Source organism: Lissotriton vulgaris, chromosome 8 (genome assembly GCF_964263255.1).
Source record: "Lissotriton vulgaris chromosome 8, aLisVul1.2, whole genome shotgun sequence".
NCBI lineage: Eukaryota > Metazoa > Chordata > Amphibia > Caudata > Salamandridae > Lissotriton > Lissotriton vulgaris.
Genome location: NC_141696.1, coordinates 942,006,340 through 942,019,615, shown reverse-complemented (window position 1 = coordinate 942,019,615; position 13,276 = coordinate 942,006,340). Strand labels below are relative to the sequence as shown.

Genomic DNA, 13,276 nt, shown 5'->3' with positions numbered 1-13,276 from the left:
AATTCCCTGCAACGTGAACGCCATCACGTTGATGACTCAGAGTGTGTATCACGTGAGTCTTTTGTAGTTCTTTCTGTAAAAGAGCTACCTGTTTCTAGAGCAATTTATGCTTTATTGTGGCACCTTGGTCATCTTTGTAATCGTTTTCAATCCAGCTCTGCAACTTATTATTGTAAGAGTTGACGCAAAAATGAGAATCGCACACGATTAGTGTCGGGAATTCACGTTCTGCATTTTCAAGCGCCATCTTTAAAGATCTGATTTCAGCTCTCTGAGCCGAACAGTACTTCACTGATTCAGTTTTTGTTATTTTCGGTCTGAATTTACCGCACAGCCAACGACCTTTAACAATCGCACAGGCTGCATCGTAGGATTTGTTCTCTATGTTGAAATGCTGTACAAATCTATCTGTATAGATAATACAGGCGTACTGTGGGAGAGGCAGAAGTTCGATTGGCAGAGGATATTCTTCTTCATATTCTAAATCATTCAGTTTTTTAAATTGCGGGGCAAAATAGTATTTCACATCTTCTGCTCCTAGAGAATCTACATACTGTATCCATTTCGGATCCAGTGACACTGTAGGCAGGTTTACTGGGCTGAATAGCGCCTCAAAGGCGGATTCCGCTGTGAGGATATTAATCCTTTTACCATGTGCTAGTTCTCATTCATTCGCTAATGCAGTTTCTACTGCTTTCACAGTATTTACTGTGAGACTGAATGTTTTTTCTGCTTGTGTGTACAAGTGAGATTTAATTGAAATTGGTACATTTTCTCCCTCATTAGAGGTCAGGTACGTGAATCCGCATCTTCCTGGGATGACTCGGATTACAAGATTGCGTGTGTTGTCACATGTATCTAATTTTGTTTTTGCTAACATGTCTGTTTGCAGTGATTTCAACATTTCTGTGTGTTTTTGAGTCCAGGTGATTGGTTTAAAATCAGGTTTAATTAGTTCGTAGAGAGGTTTAACCCTCTCCGCGTAATTTAGAATGTAAGTTCTACCGAAATTCAGGAAGCCTAGAATCGATTGTAAGTTCTTCAGCGTTTTTGGAGCTTGGAGTACAGCACACTTCTCTAAGAAGTTGTCCGCTAGGCTTTTTCCTTCACTTGATAATTCGTATCCTAAAAATAATACTGTCTGATGGGCAATTCGGGACTTTTTAAAGTTGAATTTGTAACCTTCTGCAGCGAACCCAAGTATTATGGTGTTCACTCTTTTCAAGTGAGTATCCAAGTCGTCGTCTGTGAGATAGATATCATCTACGTAAGATGATGCCTCATCATCATATATTTGTAGTAACTCTGTTACTCTAGCTGAGAATAGTCCTGGGCTGTTCTTGAATGCCTGTGGGAGCCTACAGAAATTTTTCTGAGACCCCATTACTGAGAAAACGGTCAAGTATCTGCTTTCTGGTGCAATGTTTTGACAAAAGAAACCATTAGATATGTCTAATGTCGTTTTATATTTTTTCCTAACTATGTTATTCATTAGTGCAGCACTATGCGAATTTTGTACTGCAAATGTTTTGCAACATGCATTAAGGTGTCTGTAGTCCAAAACTAGACGATATGAATTGTCTGGTTTGGAGACAGGAAACAAAGGATTGTTCATTTGAGAGGTGCATGTTTCAATCACCCCCTGGTATTCAAGTTGTTCTAAAATCTCCCTGACTTGTTTTTTAGCTTCTTGCTTAACGGGATACTGCCTTTGTGCAGTTTGTTGACTTTTTAACTGGATTTTGTGAGGAGGTGAGTCCTCATCCCATCCTACATGATTTTTATATAATGCCGGTGCCTGGGCCACTGCCCATTTCCTTGCATAAGTATATTTTTTGTGAATCGGAATATGATTCGAGAAGGCAGGCATAATCATTTCTTCGCCACGAGGGCACTCCCTGACAAACTCTGGGGGCCAATCTTTTTCAGCTAACAGAATATCATAGCCTTTTGAGAGTTTATCCCAAAACAGACCCTTTATTTTCCTAGTCTTATCACCCTCTATACGCAATGTTATTTCGTATATCTTATGGGGCTTGCTAACTCTGGTGTTGGCAGTTTCTACTTGAATGTATTCATTCGTGTCCACTGTCTCCAGATGACTCATCAGGATCTTGCGAGCTATACTGATTTCTGCTGCACTGTCTAACATTGTCTGTGCCCACTCCCCGGTTTTCAACTGTGTCCTCAGTATTCTCTGCATGTTCGATTACTCTAATACTGGCTACCTTCTTTCTTGGAAATTGAGATTTTTTACTCTGAGCAGGTTCCTTGTCTTTGAACTTGGTGTGCTCTCCTGGGTCTGACTGTCCTCTTCTTTCCGATTTCTGCGAAAAAGATCGAGAGGGACGTGTATCAATACTTTGATATCTATCAGGCTTCTTCAAATGATCCCTATTTCTAAGGTTATATCTTTTCTCAGAGGGCTCCCTCTGGGGAGACTGGTGTTCTCGAGTTGGAGTTCTTTCCCTCCATCGAGGAGACCTTCCTCTGGACTGGAAAACTTTTTCCTTGGGAGTGGATTGTTTATTTCCATCCCAGCTCTTTTTAGGAGTGTTTGAATTAGTTTTAATAAATATTTTTTCAGGATTTTCGAGCAGTTGGGGCTTTACTGGTTTTCCACCCAAGCTGTCTCTACCTAGTTCTTCATAGCATTTTTCCATAATTCTGGCAAGCTCAATTGGTTGATCTGTTATATCTGTCTCCTTCAACTTCTGGCGGATCGCCACAGATGCTGCTTCTCCTTTTATGTTGGCTAATAATATAGCAGAGACCTGCTTGAAGTCTTTCAGTAATTTCATACCAAGAGTTAAAGCAGGTTCTGGACCGTATTCATTTTGAATCTGTTTTAGCACTTCTGGTATTACCGCCATGGATGGGACACCATGTGTTTTTGTGTAAATGGAAGCAAAGACTGTACCGCAAGTGTCACAGTCCTCCACGTGTGGTGCGACCCCCATTGGAAGTCAGATGGTCAAGATTCTGTGTTTCTCAATAGGGGTAGTATTCGGAAATACTGCCTCTATTTGAGTAATTTTCTGCGCTAACCAGAAAGGAATTTGTTCCCGTTTTATGGATGTTTTACCAAGACATGACTGTATGTTCTGTGGTGTAATTTTATTAGTGTTCCCCTGATGAGGGGTCAGCTGTGGTACATTAACAGCTGATTGGACTGTAGCAGTCACATTACATATTGGACTAATTGCCTATGTATTTTAATTAATGTTTTTAGCTGTGCTAAAAGTTCTTCTCTAGACATTTTATCAATGTCCGGATGTGGTATGTAGCTGGCTAGAACCGGCCACGTTGCTCCTGGTCGACCTAGTGGACCGAGCCTGGTAATATGATCATTGTGTTTTAGGGTGCCATTAAACCAGAGCAGGTGCTCTTGGAATTTTAATGGGATTTCAATCTCCTCAAAAGGAGCGTACTCTCCCGGTGGATCCTCTATTTTATAAAAGTGGAACTCATGTGTTGCGAAATTTTATCCATGAATAGAATACCTCTGTGTGCCGATATTCGTGTGCCTCTATCACGAAGACGACTGTGCCACCTTGTGTGGTCAGTCCATTTTCTATAAGTTTTGACGTTATAGATTTTCTTAAATGTGCCAGGATGATTATTGCACCAGGTTCAGTAGTCCCGTCGGGACCCTGCTGAGTCGCATTTACTGCGGCATCAACTCCGTTGTTTTCTACTGACATTTTATAAATGCAGGTTTTGCAGAGCAGGTCTCCAAGGAGACAAAGATTAGGTGCACAATATTTTGGAACACTGTATCCTTCAACGTTGAATAAACCAGAGCGTTACATAGGAATCTCTTCCTACTAAGGTTGGGCGGATTTTAACCTTTCACCCACTCCAGACGTCTATTGGAGTATTTACGGGAGAAAGGGGTCTGTGTGAAAAATGCACGACTGAGTTACTCTAACGTCTTGCGTTAGTTTATCGCCTTACCAAACGTTGGGCGCCATGTAGTGTAGTTCCTATTTACCCAATAGGCCCTGCGCATTGCAATAACATAAACAGTAGTATCGACGTAGAAGTGCGGATCTTCCAGGCCTCTACTGACTATGCTAAACTTAATTGGGTTTGTTACCAACTAGCTCAGAGGTCACTGGAAACTTTCTTGACTGAATAGGAAGTGATCAGCTTCCCTGGTACAGCCAAGAAGGGATTCAGGTTTCCAACAACCGTGCAACATGACAACTTTGCTCCTCAGATAAGAGTCAATCTCTAGAGTCGTGTGAAACAATAGACAGTTATTTTACTCAGTCAGTTGTTGTGCAGATTACTTTCACAATATGTAGAGAATAGAGAGACAGGCGTTTTCAATAAAAGGTATTATTTATTGAACAGTCTTTCTTCTCATACAAGAGAAATAAATTGCCACAATTGCAAGACTTGTTATTATAAAAAGTGCGTACAGTAACATGAGTATTGCAAAATAATACTGTAAAAGCATTGATATGGTTTCTTAGCCATTCAATGGTTTAAAATGAATAAAACATATATACATTCATATATACATTTAGCTAACGTACTCAACTGGTGCTTCTAACTACGCCTACCCCAGTGTACCTGACCTAAGCCTAATACTTGGAAGGGAGTAAGTAAGTAGCAGTTTTAGTTAAGTTGGTTTTGCCAAGGTTTGCTTCAAGAATTCTCTATAAGGGTTTAGTCAACACCATACCTCTGGAATAGAATGTTGGAAGGCTTGTATCTCCTTCAGGACTCGATATCCCAGTCACTCGCAAGAGTAGGCTGGAAACGCCGGAGCTGGATTTTCTCGGCAGGAGAAAAGACAGCGTCTCTCTCAGCGCGTCAAAGAGGAGGAGGAGGGGCAGCATCCGCGGGCAGCTTGCATCTGCTGGGCTCTTGCAGGGGGACAGCCATTCAGCTCCTATGTGCACCACACCATCGTTCGCTCGTTAGCAGCGATAGCAGTAGCGATAGTCAGCGATGGTATCATCAGCGAGGCAGCGTTTGCTTAAGGCAACGTTGGTAATATTTATACCTGAAAGGTGCCTTGTTTGACGTAAGTTTTTGGACATAAGACGTCAATAAAGATGTCACTAGGAAGTGATCGTATCTCAGTGCTTATTAGAGTTCTATTACTAATCAAAACATAGCAAGCGGGGCTTTCCCAGGTTGCTGAGTTTTTATCTTGTTGAAGAACTCGGAGTGTAATCTAGGAATCTTAGATAGTAGCTTCTGCTGTGTCATTTGCACTAATGAGCTGCAAAGGAAGTTGCAGAGGAAGCGATTCTGAAATGTGGCTCTGTTCGATGTGGCTCTGTTCGTGTGAGGCCAGAGACGAGTTTCTGAATATTGCATTTCATTGGTTATGCCAATATAGGGGTACAAAGGGATTATAGCCGTATAGGGGCATAAGGTCACAGTATCGATCAGGGTCCTAGATTAGAACGCGACAGAGCGCTGCCTTGTGCTTGTGTATCTCCGTACAGGATTGGTAAAGTGATTAACTAAAAGAGCACCATATGCTCTGCACCCTCTATTTCAGATGCTGAGTGGGATTCGGACTTCCTTCCTTTTCTTGGTCAGATTTTGCGATCAGAAAATCCAGTTGAGTAGGAGTCCACAGAAGATCATATACCTTCTTCGAAAATCAGCCTGGCTTCTGTAGCAGCTGGGCAACAAAGGTATGAGGGACCGACCATGCTCAAGCCCATTTAAGGAGAAAGTTCTGTGCAACAAAACGCAGAAGACTGGCTCCTCTTCATCAGTTGGAGACCACTCTACAACTTCCAGCCGTGTTGTGCTAATGCCTGCTGCAGTTTCAAACTTTTATCTGGCAACTACAGTAATGCCACGACTAAAGGATTTACAATGAGCTAGCGCTATTGTGGCATGGTACAATCTGGAGTGAAACAACCATTGGTAACTGCAAGGCATTTTTAGCACTGAACACTTGATATATTGACCGTGGCTTCCCAGTTAGCGGAAATGTAGCAGTCACTGTTACTTGACAAATGTATAAATAGCCTTGTTGCACACCACCAAGTCTGAGAAGTTGCCGGCTGGATCGTACATGCATGCATGGATCAAAGTGTGCAAGGATGCAGTGTGCCCTATGTGCGAAGAATTTGGACACATGTATAAGGTTCTCGGATTAAAAGCTATTTTTCTTTTGAATGTTTTACCCCAGCCCCGCAAGTCTCCCCTCTGACATTGAAATTATTTCATGTTTCAGTGAGCTAGAGATCCAAGGGAGGTCACTTATCCTACAAGAACCAATGTTGCTCTACTCATCTAGCAACATCCAGGTACCGAGTTAAATCATTTCTGTGGTTGTCCGGGGACCGGTGTTGCTGAGATCGCCAGAATGCACCTCTACAACACTCCTAGTTGATGAAATACATCCTTAAAAAAAAATTTTCATGTTGTTTCATTACATTTAGAGAGCAGGATGTAGTGTTCTTAAAAAATAAAAAGCCATTTAAGCGCTTTAGCTGTCTCTTCTAACCCCCCCCCCCCCAGCTCGACTACTCTCTGCAAAAAGCCATTGATATGATAAAAATGTGGGAAACCAAAGTACACTCCGGCCCAACTGCCCTTCCCAGGCCAGTATGAACAGCACGCGCAAGTCTGCCAGAATTTGGGGGGTTAGCCTTTCATTTTGCCAAAAGCAGGTATTCCTTAGATAACGCTGCACTCTGCGCCCACAGGCCAATAAACCCTTTCTCACTGCACAGGCATTTCGACTCGAGGGACTCAGTCGTGGCCTCAAGAGACTCTCCCTTTTACACAGTGACAAAATACACCCCACAGTGTTTCGTTGACCCCACTCAGTTGTCCTTTGACCTCCCCAATTGTTAGCAGATAACGTCAGAAGCCACTGAATTTGGCCCGACCATAGTGCCTAATTTGGCTTCCTTCCTTGCTTTGTTGAAACCAAATGCAACAGTTTCTTACAGTCCCCTCCTCCCTCGACACCCCCTTCCCTCCCACCCGCCACCTCACTTCTGCTCCAGATGTTACGATTAAAACGTTGCTGACTGGGGGCGTGCAGGGAGATCTCACATCTGTGGAGCAACAGCCAAAACACAGAGAAACAGAGCCAGAGGCTGTGACAAGGACCCAGCACTTCCCCCGGTGCCCCGGCGTTGCCCCCAGGATACAACCGGCCATAAACCAGCAATATATCTGAAGCCAAGTGACAGCGCCAAGCCCCTTGGAACTGGCACACAATGAGGGGAGTGGAACTCCAAGACAGAATACACAGAAAAACAAGCATTTGTTATGCAACAGGTCTCGCATTTACGCGCGTTTGAGCTATCAACATTGTAAATGACAATGGCTTTTATTTATCTTTTGGTTTTTGAAGCATAAATAAAACGCATTGTCATTTACAATGTAAATAGCTCAAACTTGCATTAATGCGGGACCTATTGCATTGCAAATGCTTGTTATATACTTTTTAATTAAACAGAAGGTGTGAGCAGATCATATAGCCAGCACAAAATATGATGAGACTACGATGAATGGGGATTAAATTGACATGTACCTAAGTCTGATGAGTGTTGCACACCAAAAACAAACACGCCTTTCAGCTAAATGAAAACTTTGAAACCGATTTACCGACACCACCAAGATGTTAAGCTACAAAAAGCAAGTGTTTCCAAAATTCCCCAAAATGTAGTTGTCATTTTAAAAACGTAGAGACGTATAGCACTATGATTGTTTTGTGAACTAAACACACGGCGAGATGTCTGAGTGAGAGTCAGCGCATGCTATTTAGACACAAGAGAGGCATGGGTCGGTCGTCTTTATCGTTATCAAAAGGAAAACGCAGTGCTTAATTTGTGCCGGTGCTTGCCGGTGCTTAGCACCGGCACTTAATTATCAGGGCCGGGGCTATACGCATTTAGTGCACGTCAGTAATTGATTTATAATTAGTGGCACAGCACAGAGTGTGTGCTGTGCTGCTCGGCTGTAGGAAGTGCTGCTGCTGTGTTACGTACTGGTTGTGTTCTTGATGAAAGACTGGTGATTTTGAAGAACTGTTCTTCAAGAGTTAACTTCTTTTCAGTCAGGCACTGGTGACCCAGCGGCCGCGGATCAGTGGGCGGGACACTGAGTTAGACAGGGCGCCTGGTCTTCTGCGGGGGTTGGGCCGTTGGGGCTGTGTGAGGCAGCAGGCGTAGATTTTTTCCAGATGGCATGCAATGCGCGCGCTTTCGCTGCTTTTGGCACGCCCCAGCATACTCGCAGGGTCGCACCTCACCAGCTAGAATCGTGGTTCAAGGGCCGCCGCTCAAAAGTAGACAGTAGCACGATCGGATGACTTTGGCCGCGTTGCGGTGGCCTCGGAGACTAGAGCTAAGCACCAGGTGAGAGTAGCAGGCCTAATCATTTCTTGAGTTAACAAAAAAAGCTTCGCAGCAGCACCAGGCGAGGCAGGGCCTGCGCTGCAGCCTAATTAGTTAATGTCAAGCTCCGCTGCAGCCTAATAATGGCCACCTCGCGCCCCCCAACCCCCCAGTGCGTCACAGTTGCCACCGTCCCACCCCCACAGTCCCGCTCATTAACTACTTACTGCTCCGGGTGACGGTCCCATAGTCAAAAAGACTGTTTTGCAGGCTGTGTGGGGCACGCCTGTGTAAGCCAAGAGAGCAGTATTGTGATTCACGAAGAATGAATGAATTTCAAATATCTCTATTTGATTATAATTTGATATTACTCATTAGTGAATATATATGTTTTATATTGATGTCTTATGATGATGGCAAGGCCGGGTCGGGATATATCGTTTATGTTGTAATCACTGATGTCTAATGATGATGTTGCGCAGGCCGGCCCGGGCTGCCTGGATTCAGTTTTACTTTTGATTCAAGCAGCGTGCGCAGATTTTTTTCCCATTGTAATGCGCACGAATTCACCACTGTCCGAGTCATAGTTGTCTTTCACGTTTTCAGGGGTGAACGGATGGAGTAGCCGTGCACGGGCCATTAGTTGGAAGAGTTGCCTTAATATAATGAATCGCCTAGTCTAAGTGGCCTGTCCTGTTCGCTGTTTAACAGTGAGCTAGGATATTGTTATGCGCTCCTGCTGTGATGGCTAATCTCGCTGATTCTTGGAGAACTGAGACCCGTGTTTGAAGTGTCTGCTGCACTTTGGCTTTCCCTAGGGCAAGAGTTTCTGGTCTATATTTTGAAATTGTTAATACATTCTGTTTGCCAGAATGTTAGGTTGTTGACTTAATACACCCATTACATACAGCTGTAGATAACACCCATTACATACAGCTGCAGATAAGTGGACATATTTTTTTTTAATAGTCTGCGTGGGTAAGCGTTTTCAACACCTAAGCTAAAAACCTGTGCTTCCCTGGTATTTTGATTCTTCTGTCCTTGCATCCAGATATATGATACAGCAAGTAATATTAAACCTACAACAAGCCAGCGCTAATGGCTTCGTTAATGATTGTTAGTTGCACAAGATAAATAATCAACAACCATGGCTTTGTTGGAATATTGAAAATGCTTCCGTTATGAAATGAGGAGACTGAGTACTATAGCGAGACTTTGAAATTGCATCAAAGGCAGTGAAGGGTGGGACCGCTGCAGAGTTAAGGTTTAATTTTTCACCCTGAGGGTGAGAGAAACAATGGCGAGCCTGATAGAGAACTGTCTCGGCACCTGCTATTTAGAACTGCCGGTGCTGAGCACCGGCGGAACCCGCCTCACTTAAATCCCTGGTGCTTGGATAACGCAAGCATCCAAGTGCTCAGTTTAGAGAGAGTTATTGTTAAAAAGTGGGACCCCTGCAAACTCCTCTGCTTTGCCCCTGAAAAGCGTCGCTGTGTACATCTTAACAGCAGAAACCCATCCTTTGGTCCCTCAGAACCTTCACTGGTGACCCCCCTGAATGGCAGAATCCCCATCTTTGGTTCTTAAGAGTATTCACTGGTACCCCCTGAACAGCAGAAGCCGTGAACCAACGAACGTTCAGCAGCGTCAGTTGGGTTTACTAAAAAGAGTCTAATAGAATAGTGAAAGTTAGTTAGAGTCTAAGTGAAGTCAGCCAGCACCAGCAGCAAGCAAAAACGGGCGCCAGGCCGGACGAATTTGTTGTGGTGCGACGTGATTGGCGATTTGTTGGAGTTGAGGAGTAGCCCGGGCCCGGCGTAGCCGCTACCAGCAGTGAGTATTACATACTACAGTACTCACTAAATCTGATTCTGGGCAGTGAGTGCCGCGAGTAACAGCTCCAGCCACCAGGAGGCAGGGCCTGGCAGCAGGCCCAAGGTACAGTAAAAACAACAGATGTTACTGTTGCACAATTCCATCATAGTCGTTTAACAAAAAATTTAAGGAAAAGTTGTCAGCACCAAGGAGTTTAGAAATTATACACTCCACGGTCACACCCATGTTTTTTTCCAATGTGCACATTGTGCAGCAAAGCATGCAATATCAATACCTAAAATGACATAAAGCTGGTAACTAGTTTGGTAACGTGGTAAATGGATACCCCACCATTTTCATTAAGGCTCAAGCCCCCACCTCCAGATATTTGTTTTTTTACATGTTTTAATAATTATTTTAACTTAACTTAATTTTAATTATTTAAAGGTGGGTCTCTTTGGAAATCACCCAGTGGCACAATCTGGAAAGTTGTAGGCATAGTGAGGCAGGAAACGGGATGTGAGATATTACTGACACGTCTCATGTCAGGAAGGTGGGGAAATGGCAGAGCCTTCTGGTGACCATGCGTTCATGAAAGAAGATTACAGTGACTGTGACCAGGACATGGACCAGCGGCTGCAGATCCAAAGTAATGAAGGAGGAGGGAGAAGGATGGGGGTTGCAGATTTTCCAATTAATTTGGCTGAGAATCCATGCAGCTCTATCCAAACAGATTGATAGTTTAACCCCTAACTTACTGTACAGTTATCAGAAGGCGTTGGCTATTACATCTGACTTTTAGCCGTGCCAGTTGAGGATGTGGGTGTAATCAATAAAGTGGGTGGAGCCAGTGGAGGAAGTGGGTGGAGTCTGGGGAAAGTAGGTGTGGCCTCGGACAAACATTTGAGCACCTGGACTTCATATTTTACAAATTAAGCACTGGGAAAACGTCCTGTTTATTCACAGTCTTGTGAAGGCCTGGTGTGTTCTCAAACAATAAGATATTTCTTACAGGCAGGTATTTATGCCACTGAGGTGTGACAAGATCATACAGTACACATAAAGGGGGTTTTAAAACAAAAAAGCAACTGGGATTGGGGGTGACACCCCTGTGCAGACAACTCATTGGGGTCCGCAGCCAGGCTTTTAAGCACTGTGAAAAGGATCAGACGGGAGCACAAAAGGACAGAAGCCAGAATCCACCTGGTGAGTGATGACACGCTGCTGTTCTGCCTTCTGATTGGTGGGTTCCGTGTCAGCCTTGAAGGTCTGGGACGGGATGGGTTCAGATCTCATTTAGTTCTCATCAGAGCAGTTTTATTTAACTTGATACCGATCCGAAGGAGCGCTTCACACGAGCACCAGTTACATAACACAGGGACGCATTCTTGTTTTGAACAAGAGAAGGTGACGCAATTTGCATGGAAACACAGGGTGCTGAGCTGACGTCGGTATTCAAGTCTGATTGCCTAGTTCCAAAGTCAGCAGCTCCGTAATGACCCATCCTCTCCCAGCCAATAACATTGAGGGCGTCTAGGCACTGAGTCTGAGCACAGGCAGCACTCTCCACAGCAGGAGAAAACAAACCTGAGGGAGCGATTTACATGAGCACCAGTTACAAAACACAGGGACGCATTCATATTGTTAACAAGGGAAGGTGAAGCAATTTGCCTGGAATCACAGGGTGCTGAGCAGGAGCTGGGACTCAAGTCTGATTGCCTAATTCCAAAGTCAGCAGCTCTGTAAGGACCCATCCTCTCCCAGCCAATAACATCGAGGGCTTCTAGGCACTGAGTCTGAGCACAGGCAGTGCTCACCACAGCAAGAGAAACAAACCCGAGGGAGCACTTTACACGATCACCAGTTACATAACACAGGGACGCATTCATATTGTGAAAAAGGGAAGGTGAAGCGATTTGCCTGGAATCACTGGGTGCTGAGCAGGAGCTGGGACTCGAGTCTGATTGCCTAGTTCCAAAGTCAGCAGCTCTGTAATGACCCATTACCCCCTCATGGGTCCTCCCCGTCCCAGTCCTTACCACGTGAGGCAGTCCTGCCTCCACCCAGCCAATCAAAATGCCAGAAATCCAAAGGTCGAAGGTGACATAAGCCCCTCCCACCCACCGGCATGCCTGTTTTTTTTCTGCTCCGACGGCTGTCGGAACGCTGGTGCTTCCGGTTCCTGCCTCTGTTCCTGTTTGCTTCTGGGTGTTTTGGCGGTGCCGTGAGTGTTTCTTTTGCATTTTTAAATGCTTCTGTTTATGGTCTTTTCATGTTTTTACCGGCGCGGCCGCTCCGGTCCTCCGGCCGGCCACGCTCCTGTTCTGGGGTCAGGATGCTCCCCGTTCATGTGCTGGGCTGGGGCGGGGAGCCCTCCTGGTGTTCTGGCCCCAGGTCGTTCCGGCGCTGGTGCTTTAGTGCAGTGGCCGGCCCCTGCGGCCATGTTCTTAATATTTGGCTGTGGGTGGAGACTGCAGGGCTGCCCTTTTTTGTTTATTTTCTGTTCTCACATGTGAGATTACTGTTTGGGGCAGTGTTTCCTGGAGGTCGCTGGGCACTTCCTTTCAATACCACCACCAATGTGTGTTGGGTGTTTTCCTGGTGCTCGCTTCGGCAGCACATATACTATGCTTGGAACGATACAGAGTAGATTAGCATGGTCCCTGCACAGGGATGACATGCATATTCGTGAAGCGTTCCATATATGGGGTTTACTCCTTTACTCGCCATGTTTGAGGGGACTTCCTCTCCGGTGCATCCACGGAGCTGTTGCTCTTTGGTATGTCATATGCCTCTGGTGTCACAGGCTATCATGTGCTGAGGGTTCAAGTCCTGCCTATGCTGTCAATGTGACTTGGGATGTTCATTTTCATGCTGTGCTTTGGAAATTTGCATTCTCTTTGTCCACGTAGCATCTTTTGCAGTTTTTCTTGGACTGTTTTGCGCTGTCTGCGCTGCTGGTGCATGCGGCTATGCCATCATCTCTTGTTGGTGGGATCGTGGACGTTTTTTCTCTGTTGGGGTATACATTCGGGGATGGTCCATGAGATTTCTGGCGTTTTGTTGCTGGGTCTTTCTCCCTGATTCATTTGCTCCGGCGGGGTTTATTCCCATTTTTTACCGGCCAT

General features: G+C 44.9%; 1 non-coding gene across 1 annotated transcript; it reads left to right on the top strand.

Moving 5' to 3' along the window:
• The first annotated feature begins 12,749 nt into the window (after window positions 1-12,749).
• LOC147698171 (U6 spliceosomal RNA) lies at window positions 12,750-12,856 on the top strand. Its single transcript, XR_015299483.1, has one exon. It is a non-coding gene; the product is annotated as a U6 spliceosomal RNA (small nuclear RNA).
• The last annotated feature ends 420 nt before the right edge of the window (window positions 12,857-13,276 follow it).